Source organism: Cyprinodon tularosa, unplaced genomic scaffold, assembly GCF_016077235.1.
Source record: "Cyprinodon tularosa strain WSP-4 unplaced genomic scaffold, ASM1607723v1 ctg40, whole genome shotgun sequence".
In the NCBI taxonomy this organism is placed as follows: domain Eukaryota; kingdom Metazoa; phylum Chordata; class Actinopteri; order Cyprinodontiformes; family Cyprinodontidae; genus Cyprinodon; species Cyprinodon tularosa.
Window position 1 is genome coordinate 96,832 of NW_024039119.1, and position 12,824 is coordinate 109,655.

The 12,824-nt window shown below is 35.2% G+C and overlaps 1 protein-coding gene across 1 annotated transcript in view; it reads left to right on the forward strand.

Moving 5' to 3' along the window:
* Positions 1-1,230: 1,230 nt before the first annotated feature.
* LOC119791791 (histone deacetylase 4-like) overlaps positions 1,231-12,824 on the forward strand; it is a 59,976-nt gene continuing 48,382 nt past the window's right edge. Inside the window, exon 1 of the mRNA XM_038298099.1 lies at positions 1,231-1,590. The gene's annotated coding sequence lies outside the window, so the exon portion shown is untranslated. The remainder of the gene's footprint in view (positions 1,591-12,824) is intronic.

The following is a 12,824-nucleotide window of genomic DNA, read 5'->3' on the forward strand; positions in this document are numbered from 1 at the left end:
AATGTGTTATTTCAATCTCTAACGTTGTGCTCTCTCTCCTTTTTTTCATAGTTGCTTCATCTGGTCTGTTTCTGTTTGGCTGAAACCATCCTGGAGAGAAATATGAGCTGTGCTGCTGCCATCAACACCTTTGTTTATAGATGTTCGAGCTTGGCTTTTTCAGTGTAGTCCTGTTTCTCTGACTCTGACTGACTGCATGTGCTCTCCTCATCCTCTGACATGGGAGCTGTTTCAGAGCTCATCTGCCTGGCTGTATGTTTCCTGGATGGGGATGCCTATGGAGCTGATTGACAGTTGCCTTTTCTATCTCTACTTCTTTCTGTATGCCTGCTTCTATTTCCTTGAACCCCATTTGGCCTCGGCAGATGGCCGCTCACAATAAGTCTGGTTCTGCTGGAGGTTTCTTCCTGTTTAAAGGGAGTTTTTCCTCTCCACTGTCGCTACAAGCATGCTTAGTGTGAGGGATTGCCTTTGAGTCAACGAGTCAATGCAATCAACTGGTTTTTCTTAGATAGAAAACTTTGAATAAATTTAACGGTATGATCTGGTTGAACTGTAAAGTGCCTTGAGATGACGTGTTTAGAATTAGAGCTATATAAATAAACTGAATTGAATTGAATTAACTACCAGCTTCCTAGAAATGGAGTGGAATAGAAAGTACAGTATTTAACTTTGAAATGTAGTGGAGTAAAAGTTAAAAGTAGTCTCCCCAAAAAAGACTCAAGTAAAGTAAACATAATTAAGCACAGCAATCAAGTACATTTACTTCGTTACTTTCCACCACTAGGTTTGATACATAGAATAAGTAAAAAGGTTGAAAACATTTGGAAATGCTTGAAAAACGGTATGTAATTTAAACCATCTCATCACCCTAACGGCACAATAATACACCCAAATATTTAACTGTCAAAAAAACCGTATGACACACAAATTGAAAATCTTTAAACTTCTGTATTGATATATGTATAGATCTAATTTAGATCCCGTGATTTGGGTTAAACATTTAAACATCTTTCCAATTTAAATCATTTTCTCATCTTGCTTCATTTTTTCATTACTGTCTTCTCTACTTTGTTCATCCTGAAACAACACTTCCTGCAATTGTCTTTCAGACACAAGTGACTACACAATCAGACGCACACTCTTTCTCTACTGCACACACACACACAAAGACCCCACAGCCCACCACCTCCGCCTCCTTCTCTTCTCTGCACAGAGCTTCCAACGCAAGGGCAGCACTGGCAGAAAGTTTGACGGGGGGATGATAGAGCAGAGTGTCCTGCCTGAAAGAGAAAATGAAGGGGATGTGATTCAACATGTGTGTCTTTTAGAAAGAGAGAGAGAAAGAGAGAGAATGAGAACAAGAGAGTAAATGAGTTGAGAGGAAGTGCAAGACACTGAAAAGTCAGAGAGCGTTCGAGATGTGAAGCAGTTTGTCTGTGTGACTCCTATTTGCTCCAGCTCTGCAGCACCACTCCCCTACAAAAGCAGAGATATCTTCCCCTGAGCGTACACACCAGGACGTCCTGCTGCTGCCTCTCTGATTGACTGGACTGCTGTGAGAGAACGGAGGGAAATCTCCTCTAACCGGTAAGATTTGGAGTTTAGTTTTCATCTAATCTTTGCATTTGTGAAGGAATAATTAGGTGCAAATTGTAAAACCCAAACTTTTAGTGGGTGTAGTTTATCATGTGAGAAGTTGTCCTCAGATTTTATGTTGCCAGTGAGGTTGTTGTTTTAAGTCTCATCCTCATTCATCACCCTTTTGAAGAAGCTCTATTTTACCCTGGGCTCAGTTTTAATGCAAATGCCACCAAAATGATCCAGATGTGTTAAGTGTGTGGAGAAACAAAAAATGCAAGGATTGCAGTGAGTAATAGACACACATGGTGCATTTTTGCTGGTTTAATTTTTTTGGATTTTGTTGCTGTTTCCCATGATGCATAAGAGGAGAAAATTGGAAGCATAAAAACCCACTCTGGAGAGCAAGTATGTCCACAAAAATTATTTAGAGGCAGGGCAAATAAGCAACAAAACTTGAGTTTACTACATCAAGGAGTTAGAGAGGCAGTGAGGTATAGGTGGAAGAGAAAAGAGTTGAACGTGAGTTTGTCAAGTATCTTTCCCTTTGAGAGCCTCTAGAAGCGTGCTTTAAATGAAGAAAGAAGTGACTGCGATTAAGCACTGTTTATCAAATCTTAAACATACCTCTATCCATGCAATACATTTTCCCATGATATATAATTTTTGAAGAAGGCCGGGAATCAGACTTTTGTTTTGCATCCATTTAAAAATAGTTTCTTGTTTTTTGACAGAGCATGAAACCGATATGTTTTCTCTGGTCTTATATATTATTTTTTTATAGGGGTCAGCTTAAACAAAACATTTACTGATTGTATCATTTACTCTTGTAATTTTAGCTTTAATTGATAGGAGTTTGGAGAAAATATTTAAAGTTTGAGGCATTTCATGAGGAGTCAGGAGAAATCTGAGACTAGTCTGGGTTTGCAAAAGCATTACAATCATAAATTTTTTGCAGATTTTGTCGGTAGGACTTTCATCTGTGAGAAGATCAGACCAAAAGTTTGCTTTATTGGAAGTTAAGAGTATTTTCAAACAGTAACGTATCCTTTCTCATTTGAAGATCGTAGTTCCATAAAGGCACAGAGAAAAATGTTCAACGTTCCTACAATATTCGCAACAGTTGACCTTTTCTTCAGTCTGTCGTGTTTCAGCCACTAGCTTTATTTAATTTTGTGGGATTTTGAACAAAAGTTCTTCGTAACTGTTAAAATAGAAGGGAAGTCTGAAAGGTGTGGCGTTGATTATTATTGAACCCCCTTAAGTGAATAACTGGTAGAAACACCATTTGCTGCAGGGTTGCCCCATACTTAGCTCCACCCACCTTCCCATCACATTGTCCTGCCACTGCGCTAAAGAGAAGTAGGCATGCGGTGTATTGCGGCCCTGGCCGTGTTTACTTGTGGGGATATTTTGTTCAGGGTATAGTCCAATGTAAACTTTGTCAACACATATTTATTTGCTTGTCAATCAAATTATTCACTTTTGTCTGATCTGCACTTGCTTTTCCTCCACGTGGCCTTTGGCTAATTTCAATTGTTTTTGTTCTTAGCTCTTCCATAAAGGTAAGGGCATGACTTATATATCTGCAGCTTCTCTGACTGATAAACTATTTTCTGACCTATCAGTTTAGGTGACTGCTTTTTGTATATTACTTGTTGTACCTGACCTGTCTAGAGTGTCCCTTGTTTTTATCAAAGCTTTTGGTTTTTTCCAGAGGCGTAGTGAGAATATTTTTATAAGGGTGGCCAGGCAGCAACCAATGAACGCTGAGGGGTGGCCAACAGTGGATCGGCGCCACAATCTCAGGGTCAATCTACACTGTTCCAACAGGAAAAATAACAAGCAAAACATCCATATTTTCTAAATAAAGACAAACTATGCGTCGCTAAAGCCTTTCCAAACAAATAGAAGCATAAATTTAAACATCCGTGCTTTCTAGATAAAAGGTATAGTGGATAAAATTCTTTAAGGTTTGAGTTCTGGGGCGTAAATCTTTTCCATTGTCGTTACTTACCTACTTTTATCAATAATCATTCTGCATAAAATTGATAATTACAAGTACTAATATCTACATAAATTGGTTATTTATTAGGTTTTTATTAAAATAGTTATCTATGATTTCACTGAAGACCCCTAGATGACTTGCAGAAACACATCATTTTTTCTTTACCCCAAATGACAAATCTAGTTCTGAAAAGAGCATGAATTCCATATTTATCATCTTTAATGTTAGTATATTGATGTGCATAACCACATTAACCACACATTAACCACAGTGTTTTTGTTGTCAAGTAATTGTTAATATATGATTATTTTTAATATTTTGAATATTCCACTTGAGATACTGCTGCCACCATCTGTATCACAGGGAAAAAATGGTAGGGGTGGCCACAACGGTGGCCAACGATTACCTACGGGTGGCCATGGCCACCCCATGCCCCCCATCTAGCTCTGCCACTGTTTTTTTTCACTAAATCAGTAATAAATTACACCACAGGTTGAGTCCATGTACTAATTATGTGACTTCAGAAGGTAATTTATTGTAACGGGTTATTTTTCATAAATATCTGGAGATACGAGAGAATGAAATAGGCTGAATACAAATGTACACCACAAATTGAAGTCTTTTATTTTGAAATCAAATGTACTTTCTGTCCACTGTAGTCTGCAGCAAAGACTCAAACCAAAGTGAATCATATTATATACATGCAAAATCTTCAGAGATTTGAAAGTTAAATGGATTAAAGAAGCAGCAGCCCTTAAAGAGTGTGACTTTTGATTTATTGTTCTCTTCAGGTCAGGTTTGTGGATATAAGGATTTTCTTTTTCTTTAAATCGATCTAATCTATTGTGACATCTTCGAAATGAGGGCTAATGTTCTTTGCCACTGCTGAGTCTGGCTCCTCTGATGTATAAGATACCACATCTTAAACCTCTCATATCTGCACACATTGTTCTGTGCTCATGTGTTTGGTGCTTTTTCCACACGTGCTGCCACTGGAGTGTGAAGGCATCGTAAAGCAGCACTTTCCAGCATCACAGTCACTTTCCAGAGAAACCAGGCGGGCATTTTAAGAACTATCGCTCCTCTCTGTGGTTACTCTTCTCTTTACTACTGGGAGCAGAAAGGCTTCAGAGGTTTCCCACCGCTGTGCACAACCTCCAGCACCTTCAAAGCAAGTGAGCAGGTGCTACCTTGAGCTCAGTGGGACCCATGAACCTAAATATATGCTTGTTTCTTTTTTGTTTGCCTTTGTTTATTTTTACCAAATTCCTCATTATATCAAATCCCTGCTGGGGTTTAGCTTAATTTGATGTGAAATAGAGCATCTGATGTAAAGACCTTGGACTTGGACAGATTCTGGGAAATGAATGCCCAATAAGTTGATGATTTGGCCATAGCTACATAATAATGAAGAAGAGACAAAAAATTTCCTCAAATTGGTTTCTTATTTAAACTTAAGGTCATTTAACAACATAAATTTCACATTCCTGTGACAATCAGCGTCATTAAAAACAGACACTTTATGAGATATTATTTTCAAGAACTGGCATCAACAAGCTTTAAATTGATTTTCAACTTCTTTCTTTCACACAAGGCAGGGCACAAAAAATGTATTTGTATTACACAATAAATTAAAAGGACAATTCAAAGTGCTTTACATAAACAAACAATAAAATAGATGAGAAAAAAAGGCAAGTAAAGATAAAAACATGATAAAAGGAGGTAGTAAAGCAAATAAAAGCAATACCTCAGTTTAATAGTAAAAGGCACACTGCAAAAAAATTTATCTATCCAAGTAATTTTTTTTAAATAAGTGCATTTTTTCTTGAATTGGGGAGGTGAGACACTTTGCCAATGGAACAAGACAATTTACATTCAAAATAAGAAAAAAACTATTACATGTCTTATTTCAAGTGCAAATTATCTAACGATCTTATTGTAAGAGTAAAAATACTCATTCTATTGGCAAATCGTCTTAGTTACCTACTTAATCTAAGGGTAAATACACTTAATTTAAGAAAATATTTATTTTCTTCTACATCCTTTTTGCAGTGCAGCCCCAATAGAATTAGTTTTTAACTTGGACATAAATGACAACATTGTTTGGGTTTTCTTCCACAGTTACTGGAGTCACTTTGTATCCCAGCCTTAAACACACGCTTGACCTTTGTTTACTGATTTCCACTCACCTGTTGTTTAAATGGTCTTGGTTTCCTCAGTATAAGTTCAGCCGGGTTTCCTTTGCTCTCTGCCAGATCTTTCTGTCTGCCTCTTTTCCTGACTCCTATCTGCCAAGTTTTGGATTAGTCTGTGTTCAGTGATTGATTCGCCTTCCTTTATTCAGCAGCAGTGTTTGTTTTTAAGCTCCTTCAGTTGGGACAACACAGTGTATATTAATCCCCACCCCACTTTATCTTGTTAGTATCCATACCTACGTCTCCATAATCACAATATAGAGAAAAAGGAGTATATCAAAGAGGCAGAGCCATTTTACATTTCAAATTTCAAGCTTCCTAGGACACAAATCTAATGAGTTCTGATTGGATTTTCTGAAGGAAAATCCGATTTATTAAAACTCTTTTCCGAAATACAAAGAAGCTAAAGAGGTCACTAAAGTTAGGGAATATTCCAAAAGGGTTTTTTGCCCTAAAGCCTTTATAAGTTTACTTAATACTTGTGATCATTTTGGTGTGACTGATAATCTCTAATGTTAATACCATAATAAGCTCCACAATAGAAGCCAGATGAGGAAAATAGGAAAAAGCAAAAACGGACACAGTCAAGTCAAACTGTTTGTACCTACAGTTCATGTTTTTTCACTGTTTCAGGGAGCATATATGGGTCTGTGAGATAGGATGACCCCCTGGACTGTTAGAAAAGCACATTCTAGTTTATGGGCCCCTGGCTTCCACGGTTTGCCAGGAAATCTGCCCGACTGATAACTCCACACATTCCAAACACATCCCAATGATCTGCCATGTCATTTCGCTCCAACATCACCAACGTTATCCACCCTGAACAGCTGTTATCAGAGTGTAGAGTTCCACCGTTTCCACCCACAACATCTGATATCGACATTTGTGCGACATGTCTGCTCTACCTGACTGGGAATTTTAGTTAATTGACTTTATTTGTTTCTATCCTGTAATCATTTTTATTTAAACCATATCTTGTCCTTGGGTGTTTTTGTTCTTTTTTTTTTCTGGCTATCTGCCATGCAACTGCTGCTCCTTCCATCACCGTATTGCTTGTCTGCATTCTTCTCATTCCTACCGGCTTCCTGTGACTGAAAGAGAAGCGAGCCCCACTGGCCATAAGCCTCCACCTTGGAGAGCTACCCACCTCAGGGAACATCTGTCATTTCTCTTCTTTTGGAGTCTTTATTTTTTATTTTTTTATTTTTTTATTAAATCAACCAAGTGCCTTTAAGAGTTGAATGAGAGAAAAATCATTTGGAAAAGTTGTCCATTAGTTAAAGTCACCTTCTCTAGGTTGCATCTAATTTTTAACATTGATGATAAAAGGCCATCAGACTCACCCCTTGAAGTTTTTTACATTTGAAACATTTTATGAGTTTGAATGAGAAATCACTTTTTTCTCAGATAATCATCTAAATACTTTGGAGAGCACTCTTTAATCTGAGACCCCTAATTTTAAAATACCAAATACCCATAGAAGTAATTTACTAACTAAACACAACCTAAATTAAGAGCAAATGCCCAGATTTAAACACATTTATGACTCATTTATATATATAATTATTATGGTTTCTGCACACAATAATCTGAAACTATTAATTTGCAGAAATCGTTTTTTGTTAACTTAAGAGCTAAAATCTAAAATAATTGGATCAACAGTTGTAATTCTAGAAACATTTTTTCATTGTTGTGCTATTTGATGGAAATTAGATCAAGTTCAGACACAAAACATGATATGGTTGCCCTGATCAGGTTGAGAAATTAGATATTTAAACAGAGAAATAGCCAAGAGGCCTATGAAGTTAGAGAAATAACCAGCTCAGCTGTGACAATCTATCAGCAGGACAACTATTAGTTGTTCACTTCTCAAATCTAGTCTTTACGAAGAACACCAAAAAGAAACCATATGTTAAAATCAATTTAAAGTTTACCAAGAGACAGAAAAAAACTGCAAAAAAGTGTCATATGTGGTAAAAAATAAAACCACAAATCAGTTATCGCACTATGAAACAATGTGGTGGCGGCATGGTGCTGTGGGAATGCTTTTCTTCAGTGGGAGTAGATAGGTGGAGAAAAACACTTAAGCAATGCTAGAAGCTGTTTGAAAATACTTAAAACTGGGTTAGATGTTCAGCAGCAAAACAACCATAAATATTCACCCAGAACTGCAGTGGATTGGTTTAATGAAACTAAAAACATGGAGCCCAAATTAAAAGCTAACTATCCTTTTCATGGTAATACCTTTCTGGCTCTTAGCATGCAAAGCTGGAAGAGGCAAACTTCAAATGAATTCAGCTGCTCTTGCTCCGATGTAATTTAGGGGGGCTCATAACAAAAACATGCCACACTTTTCAGATTCGAAATCCCCTTTTAAGGCCCTTTATTTCTTCCATTTAACAATGTTGGATACTACAACTATAAATAATAGTAATATTTTTGGTTTTCATATAAGAAAATGTGAAATATTACAGAAGTCCAAATAATACTGTATAATAGTTCCTTATAATGCATAATACTTATAACAATAGCATGATCTTCTTTTCTCATGATTCAAGTGAATAATATGTTGACCATGGGTCATGCAATAACTGAATACTTTTTACCTTACAGTATAATTTTTAAATAACAATGTTAAATTGTCCAATTTTTGAGGGGAAGTGTGCCGTAATTTTCAGAGGCAATCATTTCCAGACACTCCCTACATCTGCTGCTGGGAAGAGGCTCCATCTCAAGAATGTGGAGTTTAAAGTGGAATGTTATGAAATTCAATTTGCTTGAACGTATCTGAAATTGTTCAGGCTGCAGTCGACCCTGTGACTGTGAGATGGCCTGCCAAGAGTACAGGGAAAAAGATACTCTTTTGTTGACGGTGGCTTTTCATTTTTTCATTCTTAGTTTTTCGATAAATCAGGCCCAGCATTTTCCCCTTTAGGTAAACAATTTATCTCAGCAGCAAGTCAAACCTACTGACTGCCTCAGAGAGCCAGGACCAAGTCTAGGTCATCCCAAAGAAGGGTCTACTTTGTTGATTTTTAAAAGCAGTATTCACTAAGATCGGCTTATCTTTGTGGATCTGCAGAGGCTGACTTTACTTGGCACAGTTTGGATTTAGCCACAAGCAGGGTGATGACTTTGAGACCTAATAAAATCTCAAATTGGAGGAGGACATGTGAGAATGGTAAACCACGTGGAAATAGATTTTCTTGGACGAGCGTGTGTGCCCCGAATTTATAAGCACATGTGATCCAAAACAGAACCTTTTTGTCTAAAGGGTTCACATGATGGTCAGATCTTCAAATTAAAGTACAATTTATGAAAGTTGGTGGAGGATGAAAAAACAAATAAAAGCTAGAATGTGAAGCCGCCCGCTTGGCTTAACACAGGCCTCTGTGGCTTACCAAATGATTTTAATGGCCATATTTACATTTTTGGACAGTTTGTTTCTGTCTTTTCGTCACGTTCAGCAAAAGTATTCCATCTGGTGCCATAATGTTTTGGGTTCTTTTTCCCAGTGTCACAAAGATTGAATTCATTAACATAAAGGGTGTTTTACAGAACATAACCTCTTTTCACATGTTATCCACTTTATGCAGAAAACCAACATAAATTAGTGCATAATTGAGAAATGAAAATTTAAATTTTAGTCTATAAAGAAATTAAAAAGGTGTGTTGTGCTTTTGTTTGTACCCCCTTTACTTTAATACCCCTAAAATAAATGCATATCAACTCAATGCATTCATGGTGTCCCGGGGACACTGTCCCCTGACATTGTGTAAATTGCTCTACAAGATGCAGTTTAGTCACTATATATAATTGTCTGATTAATTAATCTCTGATGTAATCTGGCTCCACTGGATTTTATTCAAATAATTTTTAGATTTACTTGGAATCATTAATTAAGTGTCAGAGTGAAAAGACCTGAAAAACAAGTCCAAGCTACATTTATCAGATTTGTATTTAAATGTTTTGAAATCCTTGCATTGCTTTTCCATCCACCTCACAGTCATGCACAACTTTACGTTGATCATTATCTCCAATCCAAAGGCAGCAAAGACAAGAACGTCTGGTTTCTTATTAGTTATTATTTAGCTATGTATTTAAATCTGCAACCTTTTTAGATCAGACTATGACTTTATTTTACATAGCTCTGAAGTACCCTTAAAAAAGGATAATAATAATAATAACAATAATGATAATAATAATAATAATAATAATAATAATAATAATAATAATAATAATAATAATAATAATAATAATAATAATAATAATAATAATAATAATAATAATAATAATAATAATAATAATAATAATAATGATGTTAATGATAATATGACATAATAATACTTGGCAGTACTGGATAGAAATATTTTTAAGCTACAGTATTTATCCTTGTGTTGCTCTTGTTGCCAGGGTGGTTTAATGGCCTTTAGACTAATTTCAAATATTTGTCAAAGTCTAAAAATAAGCACATAATAATAGGCAAAAGCTTCTTTTGTTTGGTTTGCTTCAATCAATGAGAGTCTGTGCTATTTTTGTTAACATTTGTGGTGCTTGACAAGTGACTCATTGTTCTATTAAGAGATTTTCACTCACAGAACCTGTATTTCTACATATTTTCATTGGGTAACCAAGTAAGTGGATGTAAACGTGTTTGCCTGTGCGTTTTTATTTATGTAACCAGTGTAGCTAGGAGCAGCTATTTCTAATAACAGCATTCACATTTTAAAATGGAGTTGATTGTTTTTTTATGTCCATCTATAAAAACACAATCAGTAATGAATATTTAAACCGACATAGACCTGAAAAGTTTGATCAAAAGTAAAAACTTTGCAGCTATGCATTTATTGTCTGATTTTTGTTTTCTACTCTTGAATTCATGCTTGAGAGATTACTTTTTATTTTTAGGTTAAATAATGGTAGGTTTTGAACATGTTTTTAATATTTAACATCTAATTCAAACTTGTTACAAGCTAAAATTGGCAAATGCTAAATTTGCTAATAAGTTTTAGGATTTCTGATTATAAAATCAGTTTTTTTGGACAATGTCATCAGTTTTTTTTAACCTATTTTTTAAAAGCAACTTTTTACCAATAGATTACAAAAAATAGCATACGGTAAATATTTCGATTATATGTTTTAATAAATCCATAATATTCAATTAAAAAATAAATCTAATTATCTTTAAAAACTTGGATTCAAGAGTTATCATACCATTCAAACACATGAGTGTTGTTCCTGCTTTATCCTATTTGGACAAATATTCAAGTTATTGAGATTATGCTGGAGTATTTTGCTCATATTTGTTTTATCTATTGGTTCTTTTTTAATACAAACTGAATAAAATGTTTTACTTGCTCTCTGTGTTCACCCTACCCACAGAAAACATTTTTTCAATGTGTCAAATGTTAAAACATCTTTGAAAGACTAACACTCTTTTCTCTCAAACATTGTTCCATGCATTCATCTCTTTTCCTTTTATCTTTTTCCTGTTCTATACTCTAGAGACTCATTAGCCACTTTAAAATCTTGCTTCTCGATCTAAAGAGCGAATTACTTTGGGAATATTTTAACTAATAACTTAAATCTTACGTAACTTCCTTGTTAAAACATCTGTTGCTTGATTTTTTAAGGAAAATTCGTTTTTCCTTGAAGCAGCTCTATGGCATACATTTGAGGCGTTTTTGTTTATGGCTGACAAGGAAAAAAAGGTTAAAAAGTGTAAAAATGGAACACAAAAAACTCATAGTGATTATATATGCATATTAACATGATCAAGGTGAACATGCCCCCAGCCTATGAATACCTCATATGTGCAACTGGATAACCTTTGCTCCAGTAAGAGTTTATGGCAATTGTTAGAAAAAAAATCACATCAGAATAGAAAAACATAAATATATTGTCAGGAAATTTCATTACAATAAAAAAAATTGCTTGAAAAAGAAAAAAATATACAGTGTCCTATACTGTTTTGTCAACTTGTTTGCTAACTATAAGTTTACCATTTGTTAAGAGAATACTGTAAATGTTTTTCACTTTAAGCAAACATATGATTTATGCTTTGCTTAAACTTTTTCTTTTTTTACCTCTAAGGAGCAGGAAGTGGTGGTTCTAGATCAAATTCATCCCATGTGCTGGGGTGTTGTCAGTGTTTTTTCACAGCAAAAGAATAAAACAAAAAAACAGGGCAAAAGTTCATTGTTTAGGTTAACCAAAGCAGCTCTAGAAACACGAAGCTATAACTGCAACAGTTCTAGAAACACAAAGCTATAACTGAGACAACTTATACTTAAAATCCTAAATAAATAAATAAAAATCTAAATATAAAAAAAATGAAATTGACATTCACAAACAACTACAGGTGCTTGGCTCCAGGTACTTAGAGATTCACTTCCATACAGAAAGCCCATTTTCTTATCTTCTGCTACCATAGTATACATGTCAGATTATACTTCAGCGATAGTATGAAGGTGTTACTTTATCGTATCTCTTATACTATATCCGTTGGTTGTGCTGTTCTTTTTACATCTCTTTGCAGGTGATGAATCAGACTGAAGGTGTTTTATCGTTATCTCCCTTTTATCTTCTCTTTCTTTTATCTTTTCTCCTTTTTTTCTGCTTTTCCTTTGTTCTGTTCTGTTCTGTTCTACATACATTGCAGTGTCCATATAATCTGTAATACTACCTGCAGCAATTACAACAAAGCAATCTATATGCATAAGTCAATAGTGTCATAAGACACTATGGCGAAAGCGCTACTGCTCCACTTGTGAAAGCAAAATTTGTTGGACTCTTTTTAGCATAAAGACAATTATTCTTATTGACACATTGCCAGACAGGAAATTGTAAAAAAAAAAAAAAAAAAAAATGAATGAAAGGGATTTTAAGGGATTATCAGTTGAAGTTTATGTTCCAGCACATCATTTATTCATCTTCAAATTATTTTATAATATGTCTTCAGTACAGGATCCATGACAGGGGCCAGGACTAGTTCAACAGGGGCACTGGCCCCTGTTGGCCCCCTTTCTAGAAGCAATGTA